Genomic DNA, 13,112 nt, shown 5'->3' with positions numbered 1-13,112 from the left:
TTCCCCCCTTGCTTTTCTGCCCCCTCCCTCCACTGCCACTTCTACTACCATTGACCTCCCATCCCCCTTTGCTCCTTCTTTTCCTCTAATAAATGTTTGCTATACCACCACCTCACTCTCACCTCATTTGCCTCAGGTGAAACCTCTGTCAGTGGGACTGACAGAAATAACATATCAAAATTTGTTGGATACACTCAAAGTACCTAAAGGAGAAATTTTATATCTTTAAACACTTATTCTATCAATAAAAAAGAGAAAGAGAAGATCAATGAATTGAGAGCCTTCAGGTCTTCAATAAAATTTTTCTTTGATCTCATCAAGTGACTTTCCTGGTATCACAAATAGCTAGTAAGCATCAGAAGTCAGTTCTGAAATCAGGAGGAAATCTTCCTGACTTTAGGCCTAACACTTCATGCACTGTGCCACCTAGTTGTCCCCTCAAAAAAAAACCTAGGAAAGAACAAATTTAAAACCATCAGTTATAGACTAGAATTGAAATCCTGAAAATCAAATAAGAGATTAATAAATTTGGAAGTTAAAAATTCAAATTATGTTAGAAATAAAAATAAAAACAAGTAAAAATACAAAATGGAAATACAAAAAAACCATAAACGACATATGGCATTGGTTAATTTGATTAAATAGAATAAAGAAAATCCCCTAAATTATGGCATCAACAATGAAATAGATGAGCAATTATAAGAACATAAAATTCCAAGATTAGAACAGAAGAAACAATCTTATTTTAGAAAAATAAATTGAATAAACTATAAATGTGATACCTAAGAAAAGTCTCAAGAAACAAAAGGATTTACAATAGGATTCTACCAAACATTTAAAGAATAACTAATTCCAATCCAAAATAAATTATTTTTTAAAATATAGGTTAAGTAATCCTAGCAAAATCTTTCTGTGGTACAAATAGAGGTTTGATTACTAAACCAAGAAGAGCAAAAACAAAGAACCAATATCAATAATATGGAAATAGGTCTTGATCAATGACACATGTAAAAGCCAGTGGAAATGTGCATTGGCTATGGGAGGGGGGTGGGAGGAGGACAGTAACCTGTAACCATGGAAAAATTATCTTAAGTAATCAATCAATCAATAAATAAATAAAACAAAGAACCAAAACTATAAAGCAATTTCTTTTTATTTTATTTTATTTCTTTTAAAATTCTTTATTTATTTAGAATATTTTTCCATGGTTCCATGATTCATGTTCTTTCCCTCCCCCTTTCCCTCCTTCCTCTCAGAGCTGACAAGCAATTCCACTGAGGTATACATGTATCATTGTTCAAAGCCTATTTCCATGTTATTCATATTTGCAGTAGAGTGACCTTTTAAAAGCCAAAACCACAATTATATGCCCATCGATCCACATGATCAATCAGATGTTTTTCTTCTGTGTATAAACCATTTCTTTAATGAATATCAAGGCAAAAATTGTATATAAATCATCACGAAGTATGTCACAAAGATCGTGCACTATGAACAGATGGGATTTATATCAGGAATGCAGGAATGACACAATATTAGAAAATCTCTAAACATGATGCCATTAATAAAAAAAAACAACTAAGTTATCTGATTAGTATCAGAGATTTCCATTATCATCATTATTTCAACAAAAATAACAATAATAACAAATTGTGGTATAAAATAATACAATATCATTCAATAATGTACTAGAAGTGCTAGCTGTAGCAATAAGACAAGACAAAGAAATTGAGGGAATAAGAATAGGCAACAAGGAAACAGAGCCATCACTCTTTGAAGGTAATAAGAGAACTTAGAATTAACTTTAAAAAATCTTCTTGAAATCTTAGCAAAGTTGTAGGATATCAAATAAATGTAAACATGGCTCCCCGTCCAAGGCTCGCCCAACTTTTGTGCCAAGTTGTGGGGCGTAAAATCTTTAATATTGTTATTCGTTTCTTTTCTGTGATTCCTTTCATCTTAATGTAGTTTGTTAATCACTTTTAATATTTTGCTTATTTGCTTTTGCTTTCTCATAGAGCAAGATTGTAACTACTGATTTTCTGGTTTTCTGGTGGTGGCATAGCATAATTAAGGTTTTTCTAGCCTATCATTGCTATTCTGGTTACAGTGTGGAATACTTTGGGTGAACATATGGATCACTGCTTTATACATACCTTGATTTTTAATATCAGAAGGTTATTAAGTAGGCTTATTTACATTATTATATCTTCCACTATCTCCTGAGACGTTCCATCTCTACCTCTAGGCATGTTCTCTAGCTGCCCTTCATGCCTAGAATGCTCTCCCTCTTCAAATGTGCTTATTACTTTCCTTGTATTATAATTAAAATTCTCTGCAGACTGTAACTTAAGTTTGTAATTATTATTTATTAAATAACAAAAAGTACATCAGAGAAAGGAAGACAGAAGCATGAGCCATGTGTGGCCTGCTATCTCTTTCTGCCATCTCCTCCTTGAGCAAAAAGAACCAGCCCTTAGCCAGACCATGAGCCCTCTCTAGTCTGGGGTTCAAAGGGAAGAAAGTGACTTCTTGCTTCCTCCACCAATTTATGTTACATGAGTTCCTTTCCTGAGCCTCTCTGATTGGTGAACTCAGATCTCAATCTGGACAAGAGGAAAGTCTTCCAGACACCAAGAGGTGTTTAGAACAACGGCACATGTATAGCATGTATGTGTCCCCTACCAGGGTATTTAAAAGGAGGGAGGACTAAATCTAAGATTTTTTGCTTTAAAATAAAAAAGTTGTTTTGGGGTTTACGTTAATATGAACTTTCCACACCTGGCTTCCTCTATGTCTCAGATAAAACCCCACCTTTTACAGGAATCCTGTCCTAACCCCTATAATCCTAGTGTCTTATCTCAGTTAATTATTTCCTATTTATCCTGTATATAGTTTATTTGTATATGTTTGTTGGAACGTTCTCTCTCCATTTGGTTGAAAACTCCTTGAGGGCAGGGACCGCTGTTAGTTCAATTTTGTATCCTCAGCACTCAACACTTATTAGGAAATGTAATGAATGAAGGATCTTGATGCATGATGAGACACATCTTGTAAGAGCCTCTGGGACACCATGCTATATGCAGCCAAAGAAGGAACCGATGGAGTCTTAATGCAGATCAGTGCATGCCATCCTCCACTTTATTTACTTCAAGAACTTTTTCTTGTGGTATAATATGTGTCTTCTTCCATGGAATGAGGAATATGAAAATATGAATTCCATATTGGTATTAATATTTGCACTGGGGTGATTGTTTAGAGTCTGCATGCCCAATCATATCTCCATTGAACCATGTGATCAAGCAGTTGTTTTTCTTTCCTACTTCCAAAATTTTCTCTGAATGTGGCTAGTTTTCTTTCTCATAAGTCCCTCAGAATTGCCCTGGATCCTTACATTGCTGCTAGTAGAGAAGTCCATAATGATCGATTGTACCACAGTGTATCAGTCTCTGTGTACAATGTTCTCCTGGTTCTGCTCCTTTCACTCTGCATCAATTCCTGGAGGTCTTTCCAGTTCACGTGGAATTCCTCCAGTTTATGATTCCTTTGAGAACAATAGTATTTCATCACCAACAGATACCACAATTTGTTCAGCCATTCTCCAATTGAAGGTCATTTCCTCATTTTCCAATGTTTTGCCACAACAAAGAGTGCGGCTATAAATATTTTTGTACAAGTCTTTTTCCTTATTATCTCTTTGGGGTACAAACCCAGCAGTGGCATGGCTGGATCAAAGGGCAGTCTTTTAACTCCCTATGGGCATAGTTCCAAATTGCCTTCCAGAATGATTGGATCAATTCACAACTCCACCAGCAGTGAATTAATGTCCCAATTTTGTCACATCCTCTCCAACATTTATTAATTTCCTTTGCTGTCATATTAGCCAATCTTCTAGGTGTGAGGTGCTACCTCAGAGTTGTTTTGGTTTGCATTTCTCTGATTATAAGAGATTTAGAACACTTTTCAAGTGCTTATTGATAGTTTTGATTTCTTTATCTGAAAATTGCCTATTCATGTCCCTGCCAATTTATCAGTTGGGGAATGGCTTGATTTTTTTGTACAATTGATTAAACTCCTTATAAATCTGAGTAATTAGACCTTTGTCAGAGGTTTTTGTTATAAAGATTTTCCCCCAATTTGTTGCTTCCCTTCTAATTTTGGTTGTATTGGTTTTGTTTGTACAAAACCTTTTTAATTTAATGTAATAAAAATAATTCATTTTACATTTTGTAATCTTCTCTATCTCTTGCTTGGTGTTAAAATCTTTCCTTTCCCATAGATCTGACTGGTAAGCTATTTTATGTTCACCTAATTTACTTATAGTTTCCTTCTTTATATTTAAGTCATTCACCCATTCTGAATTTAACTAGCTGTAGGGTGTGAGATGTTGATCTAAACCTAATTTCTCCTGTACTGTTATCCAATTTTCCCAGCAGTTTTTGTCAAACAGTGGGTTTTTCTCTCAAAAGCTGGAATCTTTGGGTTTATCATACACTGTCTTGCTTAGGTCATTTACCCCAAGTCTATTCCACTCATCCTCCCTTTTGTCTCTTAACCAGTGCCATATTGTTTTGATGACCGCTGCTTTATAGTTTAAGATCTGGTACTGCTAAACCTCCATCCTTCACATTTTTTTTCATTATTTCCCTTTGTATTCTTGATCTTTTGTTCTCCCAAATGAACTTTGTTAAAATTTTTTCTAATTCAGTAAAACAGTTTCTTGGTAGTTTGATAGGTATGGCACTGAATAAGGATGGTCATTTTTATTATGTTAACTCATCCTACCCATGAGCAATTAATGTTTTTCCAATTTTTAGATCTACTTTTAATTGTGTGGACTGTGTTTTGCAGTTGTGTTCATATAATTCCTGTTTTTGTCTTGGCAGAGAGATTCCTATATATTTTATATCATCTAGGCTGATTTTAAATGAAATTTCTCTTTCTGACTCTTGTTGCTGAGATGTGTTGGAAATATATAGAAATGCTGGTGATTTATGTTGGTTTATTTTTTTCCTAGTTTTTTGCTTGATTCTTTAGGATTCTTTTTTTTTAAACCCTTGTACTTCGGTATATTGTCTCATAGGTGGAAGAGTGGTAAGGGTGGGCAATGGGGGTCAAGTGACTTGCCCAGGGTCACACAGCTGGGAAGTGGCTGAGGCCGGGTTTGAACCTAGGACCTCCTGTCTCTAGGCCTGACTCTCACTCCACTGAGCTACCCAGCTGCCCTTCTTTAGGATTCTTTAAGTAGACCATCATATCATCTGCAAAGGGTTTAGTTTATTTAGTTTAGTTTGTAAACTGATAGTTTAGTCTTCTCATTACCTATTTTTAATTCCTTCAATTTCTTTTTCTCCTCTAATGCTACTGCTAGTGTTTCTAGCACAGTGTTAAATAATAGAGGTGATAATGGGCATCCTTGCTTCACTCCTGATCTTATTGGGAAGGCTTCTAATTTATCTCCTTTGCAGATGATGCTTACTGATGGTTTTAAATCTATACTTTTGGTTATTTTTAGGAAAGGCCCTTCTATTCCTATACTTTCTAGTGTTTTAAATAGGAATGAGTGTTGTATTTTGTCAAAGGCTTTTTCTGCATCTATTGAGATAATCATGTGATTTCTGTTGGTTTGGTTGTTGATATGGTTGATTATGTGGATGGTTCTCCTAATGTTGAACCATCCTTGCATTCCTGGCATAAATACCACCTGATCATAGTGAATAACCCTCATGATCACTTGCTGGAGTCTTTTTCTTAAATAATTTTTTATTTTTAGAAAAATTTTCCATGGTTACATAAGTCATGTTTTTACTTTCCCCTTCACTCCCTCCAACCCCCGCCCCCCTCTGCTGTAGCCAATTCGCATTTCCACTGGTTTTATTATGTGTGGTCAGTCAAGACATATTTACACATTATTGATAGTTACATGGGTGTGGTCTTTTCAGGTCAACATCCCCAATCATGTCCTCATCAGCCCAAGTGTCCAAGCAGTTTTTTTTCTTCTGTGTTTCCTCTCCCACAGTTCTTCCTCTGAGTGTGGGGAGCGTCTTTTCCATAAATCTCTCAGAATTGTCCTGGGTCATTGCATTGCTGCTAGTACAGAAGTCCATTACATTCTATTTTACCACAGTGTATCAGTCTCTGTGTACAATGTTCTTCTGGCTCTGCTCCTTTTGCTCTGCATCAATTCCTGGAGGTCTTTCCAGTTCACATGGAATTCCTCCAGTTTATTATTCCTTTGAGCACAATAGTATTCCATCACCAGCATATACTACAATTTGTTCAGCCATTCCCCAATTGAAGGGCATACCCTCATTTTCCAGTTTTTTGCCACCACAAAAAGCGCGGGTATAAATATTTTTGTGCAAGTCTGTTTATCTATGATCTCTTTGGGGTACAATCCCAGCAATGTCATGGCTGGATCAAAGGGCAGGCAGTCTTTTAGAGCTCTTTGGGCATAGTTCCAAATTGCCATCCAGAATGGTTGGATCACTTCACAACTCCACCAGCAATGCATTAACGTCCCAATTTTGCCACATCCCCTCCAACATTCATTACTCTCCCCTTCTTTCATTTTAGCCAATCTGCTAGGTGTGAGGTGATACCTCAGAGTTGTTTTGATTTGTATTTCTTTAATTATTAGAGATTTAGAACACTTTCTCATGTGCTTATTGATACTTTTTATTTCTTTATCTGAAAATTGCCTATTCATGTCCCTTGCCCATTTATTAATTGGGGAATGGCTTGATTTTTTATACAAAACTGATTTAGCTCCTTGTATATTTGAATAATTAGACCCCTGTCAGAATTTTTTGTTATAAAGATTTTTTCCCAGTTTGTTGTTTCCCTTCTGATTTTGGTTGCGTTGTTTTTCTTTGTACAAAAACTTTTTAATTCAATATAATCAAAATTATTTATTTTACATTTTGTAATTTTCTTTAACTCTTGTTTGGAGTCTTTTTGCTAGTATTCTATTTAAGATTTTTGCATCTATGTTCATTAAGGAAATTGGTCTGTAGCAGGGGTCGGTAACATATGACTCTCGAGCCATATCTGGCTCTTTTGAGGGCCAGATATGGCTCTTTCTGCAGGAGCCATAAAGTCCATTTTTTTCAGGTGCTGTTACAGGAGCAGCACTGTGAGCACTCTATGGCTCTCATGAAATTACATTTTTAAAAAGGTAGTGTTTATGGCTCTCATGGCCAAAAAGGTTGCTGACCCCTGGTCTGTAGTTTTCTTTCTCTGTTTTTGGTCTGCCTGGCTTTGGAATCAGTATCATATTTGTGTCATAAAAGGAATTTGGTAAAACTCCTTCTTTGCTTTTTTTGTCAAATAATCTGTATAGTATTGGGATTAGTTGTTCTTTAAATGTTTGATAGAATTCACTTATGAATCCATCAGGCCCTGGGGATTTTTTCTTAGGGAGTTCCTTGATGGCTTGTTCAATTTCTTTTTCTAAGATGGGATTGTTTAAGAATTCCATTTCCTCTTTTGTTAATCTGGGCAATTTATGGTTTTGTAAGTATTCACCTATTTCACCTAGATGGTCATATTTATTGCCATGTAATTGAGCAAAATAGTTCTTAATAATTTGCTTTAATTTCCTCTTCATTAGAGGTGAGATTGCCTATTTCCTCTTTGATACTGTTAATTTGATTTTCTTCTTTATTTTTTTTTATTTATTTTTTTAAACCTTTAACTTCTGTGTATTGGCTCCTAGGTGGAAGAGTGGCAATGGTGGGCAATGGGGGTCTAGTAACTTGCCCAGGGTCACACAGCTGGGAAGTGTCTGAGGCCGGATTTGAACCTAGGTCCTCCTGTCTCTAGGCCTGACTCTCAATCCACTGAGCTACCAGATGCCCCCTCTTCTTTCTTTTTTTTTTATTAGATTCACTACTATTTTATCTATTTTATTTGTTTTTTCAAAGTACCAAATTCTAGTCTTATTTATTAATTCAATCATTCTATTTTTCTTTGTAAGTCATTGTTACTTTCTTTGACTCATTTTAGAGCTGGTCAGTTCTGGCTTTTAGGACACTATTTTCTTGTTGTAGTTCATGTGCCTCTGTTTCCAGATGAAGAACTTATTTTGCTTTTTAAGTTCTTTTCCCAGTTTTCTTTAATTTCTGTCTTGAATCCAATTCACTGGAGTTCCTTTTTTTGTGAAGCATTCTTTATTTCTTTGCATCTCGGAACAGGTGATGGAATAATGGAACAAAATAAGACATACATTTTTTCAGACATGGCCAATATATTGATTTGTTTGCTTGGCTATAGCTATTTCTTACAAGGAAGGCCTTCCCTTTAGTGGGGATAGAAACTGAATAATTGTCATAATGATGCAAGAAAAAAGGATTATGGGTGAAACATTTTATATTTTAAGATATACAGAAAAGAGCAGAAGTTTAAAAGGGGACAAAGACAAGCGGAGAAGTTTTCTTACTATCATATTAAATTTAATACATACAATCAATCAATATTTTCATTAAGCGCCTACTATTATATGTGCCAGGCATAAACATGTATAAACTATACATAATAGTTTAATTACAACTTTTTTTCCATTCTTAATATTGAAATGTTCATTTTTGATATAAGAAAAAACATTCCATTTTACAGATAAGCTCTGAGAAATTATATGATTTATCTATGACTATAAAGCTAGTAAGTATCAGAACTGAAAGGCAAACTCAGTTTTTTTGACTTTGAGAGTTCAGTTCTTTTTCTAATCTATGTAAAGTTGTCTTTATAATCTCTACATTATCACCAAAAACTCAACATATAAATAGATTAAAGTAACTTTATTTTAACATTTGCTAACAGAAAGGTTTTGACCAAGCCAATGTGTTAAAAGACTAACTGACTTGACCATACATTCAAAAAAATAATGTAGTTCCAGGACTGTATTTCATGGGGAAAAAGTCACTTGAAACTTAAATTATACTCAACAATTATGTTCTATTCATAGAATATTTTTCAAACAAAGCTTATGTTTTGTGATTCTTAAATACACTTTAAAAAAATACAAAAATTCTTACATGCAGAAAATTGTACTGGTTTCCATGTATAACTGGTTTCAGTGGTGGTGATGGTGTGTAAACTGAAGTCTACAATACCAACAAGTCCCAGTTTTAGTCTCTTTGTCCAAGTTTATATACACTTTTGGATGACCCAGAGCTCCTTCTCCACCATCACATGATATCGCTCAACTTTCTACTTTGCATACTGGTTGCTCTGCTATCAAACCAACTGCAAAGTTTTCATTTACCTCTTTCTGGCGACCACCAAAATGAATCCTCTTGTAATCGTCTTCATCATAAACCTGGCCTGTGTGGGTAATTTTCTCCCCTGTGAGTGACACCTGCACACCAAAACATCTGGCAGCCACAGGAAAGCCCCAGCTGGCCCGGAGGCTGAGGCCCAGAAGGTGGCCAAAGGTCACAAATGCCACCACTGCAGATGCTGCCATCTTCCCGGTCACTGGAGTTTCTGAGGTTTTCTTTGCCGTCCTCCTTTGTTTCATTTGTTTTTACTTCATTACCTGAACGGAAACTGTCAGTCATAATTTCTTCTTTCTTCTGTTGTTTACTCATATTTTTCTTTCTTTCCCCCCCTTATGAGCTGTATTCTTACTCCTCTGTTTGTTTGCTTGATCTGTGATTATGAGCTTTTTTGCTCTGAAAGGGCTTCTTCTCTACTCTGTTGGTGAACTGGATTAGGCCAATTGAGCTGATGTGTTGTATTAATGTGCCCTGAGGCTAATCTTCCACAAATGCCAGCAGAGGCTAAAGGTGAAAGTGAAGGTGTGGAGGCTGAAGGTAGCTTTGCCAGTCACCTCCCTTCCAGCTGCCAAGTCCCTGAGCTTCCCATGATGGTACCAAGGTACTCTGTCATGGTTGCAGCCTTATCCCTGGAATCCCACACTCAGCCCTAGTCCTACCATGGGTCTCAGAGGTAGGGGATCTTTCCCTTATCCATGAGAATTCAGCTTTATCTACGTACCTTTCAGGTTGAATCAAGTAGGAGAGACCTGTGACTTGTCTTGTTGTTGAGTTTGGTTTTTTGTCTATTTTGAAGTACTTATTTCTGCTTTTGGTGTGGAAGGAAAGTCACAAAGGATTCAACTTCTGCAGCTTCTAAGCTGCCATCTTGACCCCACTGTGGTATACAATTTTGTTGGAAAATTATTGTGCTATAAAAAATGATTAGTAAGATGCTCTCAGAAAAACCTGGAAAGACTTTCATGAATTGATGCAAAATGAAATGAGCAGAACCAGAACATTATGTACATTTAAAGCAATATCGTACAATGATCAATGTAAATAACAGTTATTCTGAGCAACAATTCAAGAAAATTTTAAGGGACTCACTGCTTTTATTCAGAGATATTTTATTTTCCAAATTACATGTGATAGCAACTTTTTGCACACATTTTCCAAAATTATAAGACCTAATTTGTCTCATTCCCTCTCTTTCCTCACTCTCTTGGAGATGGTAAACAATTTTATCTGGCTTATACATGTATTATCATGCAAAACATACTTCCATATTGGTAATTGTTGTATGACAGTAATTCCCAAAGTGGGTGCCACTGCCCCCTGGTGGGTGCTGCAGCGATCCAGGGGAGGCGGTGATGGCCACAGGTGCATTTGTCTTTCCTAATAATTGCTATTAAATTTTTAAAAAAATAATTTCCAGGTGGCTAAGTAATATTTTTTCTGGAAAGGGGGTGGTAGACCAAAAAAGTTTGGGAACCACTGTTGTATGAGAACACTCATATCAAACCAAAATCCCAAAACAAAACCCTAAATAAACTACTGTGAAAGCAAGTACAATTTGATCTGCAGCTGACTCCAACAATTCTTTCTCTGGAGATGGATAGCATTTTTTGTCATATGTCCTTCAGAATTGTCCCAGATCATTGCATTAGTAGCAAAGTCTTTCACAGTTGATCATCATATAATATTGCTTTTCCTGTGTTCTCCCAGTTTTTGCTTATTTCTCTATCTGTAATTTCATGTAAATCTTCCTAGCTTTTTCTGAAATCATCTTGCTCATCATTTCTTATGCTTTTGCCTCTTATTTCTTCTAGCATGATAGTATTCCATCACCAACATGAACCCCAATTTGTTCAGCCATTCCCTAATTGGTGAATATCACTTCAATTTCTAATTCTTTGCCACCACAAAAAGAGCTGTTATAAATATTTTTTAAAAAGTAGGTTCTTTCCACTTTTTTATAATCTCTTTTGGATACAGACCTGATAGTGCTATTACAGGTTCACAGTTTTATTATAGTTTTCGCCCTCCAGAATGGTTTGATTGGTTCACAACTCCACCAAAAATTCATTAATATCCTAATTTTGCCAAATCCCCTCCAACATTCATCATTTTCCTTTGCTGTCATATTGACCAATATTATTTGTGTAAAGTGGAACCTCAGCGTTTTAAATTGCATTTTTTTAATCAAGAGGGATTTACAACATTTTTCATATGATTATTGATAGCTTTGATTTCTTCATCTAAAAATTGCTTTTTCATATCCTTTGACCATTAGGAAATGGCTAGTATTAGAAATTTGACTTAGTTGTCTAACGATGTGAGAAATGAGACCGTTATCAGAAAAATTTGTTATAAATTTTTCCCCAGTTTGTTGTTTCCCTTCAAATCTTGGTTACACTGGTTTTGTTTGTAAAAAAGCTTTTAAATTTAATACAATCAAAATTATTCATTTCACATCTTATAATGCTCTATCTCTTAGTTGATTCCCTTCTCCACTGATTTGCCAAGTACACTATTCTGTGTTCCCCTAATTTATTTATGGTAGCATTCTTTATGTCTAAATCATATATACCTACTTTGACTATCTTGGTGTGGAGTGTGAGATACTGTTCTATATCTAGTCTCTGACACAATGCTTTCCAGTTTTCCTAGCAGTTTTTGTTAGAGACTTCTTCTCACAAAAGCTGGGGTCTTTCGATTGATTGGGCTACAGGTTGCTAAGGTATATTTTGCATCTACTGTGTAATATGTATCCACCATTTTATTTCTATTTCTTAGCCAGTACCAGACTATTTTGATGATTACCGCTTTACAGTACACTTTGAGATATGGTACTACTAAGCCACTTTTCTTTATTTTTTCCATTAATTTCCTTGATATTCTTCACCTTTTCTTCTTCCAGATAATTTTTAAAATTAATTTACATATTTATGCAAAATAATTATTTGGTAATTTGCTTGGTATGACACTGAATAAGTAAATTAATTTAGGTAGAATTGTCATTTTTATTATATTAGCTGTCTACCTGTGAGCAATTAATGTTTTTCCACTTGTTAAAATCTGACTTTGTTTGTGTGAAAAATATTTTGTGAATGTGCTCATATAATTCCGTGTTTCTCTTATCAAGTAGGTTCCTAGGTATTTTATATTTTCTAGGGTTATTTTATTTTATCCCTCCCCCTTTCTTTTATTCATTCATTCATTCATTCATTCATTCATTCGTTTGTTCATTCGTTCATTCGTTCATTTGTTTGTTTGTTTGTTTGTTTGTTTTTCATTTTCCTTCCCTCCCCCCATCCTGGAGCCAACAAGCAATTCCACTGGGTTATACAAATGTTATCACTTGATAACCTCTTTCCATATCATTCATTTTTCCAATAGAGCAATCTTTTAAAGCCCAAACCTCAGCTCACATACTCAAGGGTTATTTTTTTTTTAAACCCTTGTACTTCGGTGTATTGTCTCATAGGTGGAAGAGTGGTAAGGGTGGGCAATGGGGGTCAAGTGACTTCAAGGGTTATTTAAATGGAATTTCTCTTTCTATGTCTTGCTGCTGAACTTTGTAATACATAGAAAAACTGATGATTTAGGTGGGTTGATTTTTTTCCTGCAACTTTATTAAAGTTATTAATTATTTCTTTTGAGTTTTTTAGTTGATTCTAAGATTCTCTAAGTATAGCATCTCGTCATGTGCAAAAGTGATAGTTTAGATTTCTAATTACCTATTTTTATTCCTTTAATTTCTTTTTCTTTTCTTATTGCTAAAGCTAGCATTTCTAGTACAATATTAAATAATGGTGATAATAGACATCCTTGTTTCATCCCTGATTTTTT

General features: G+C 35.1%; 1 pseudogene; it reads right to left on the bottom strand.

The window, feature by feature from the left end:
* Positions 1 to 9,073: 9,073 nt before the first annotated feature.
* Positions 9,074 to 9,466, bottom strand: LOC123253838 (annotated as a pseudogene).
* Between the last annotated feature and the right edge of the window lie 3,646 nt (positions 9,467 to 13,112).

The sequence above is a fragment of the Gracilinanus agilis genome, chromosome X (genome assembly GCF_016433145.1).
Source record: "Gracilinanus agilis isolate LMUSP501 chromosome X, AgileGrace, whole genome shotgun sequence".
NCBI classification, from domain to species: domain Eukaryota; kingdom Metazoa; phylum Chordata; class Mammalia; order Didelphimorphia; family Didelphidae; genus Gracilinanus; species Gracilinanus agilis.
This window is presented reverse-complemented; position numbering and strand designations above follow the sequence as displayed.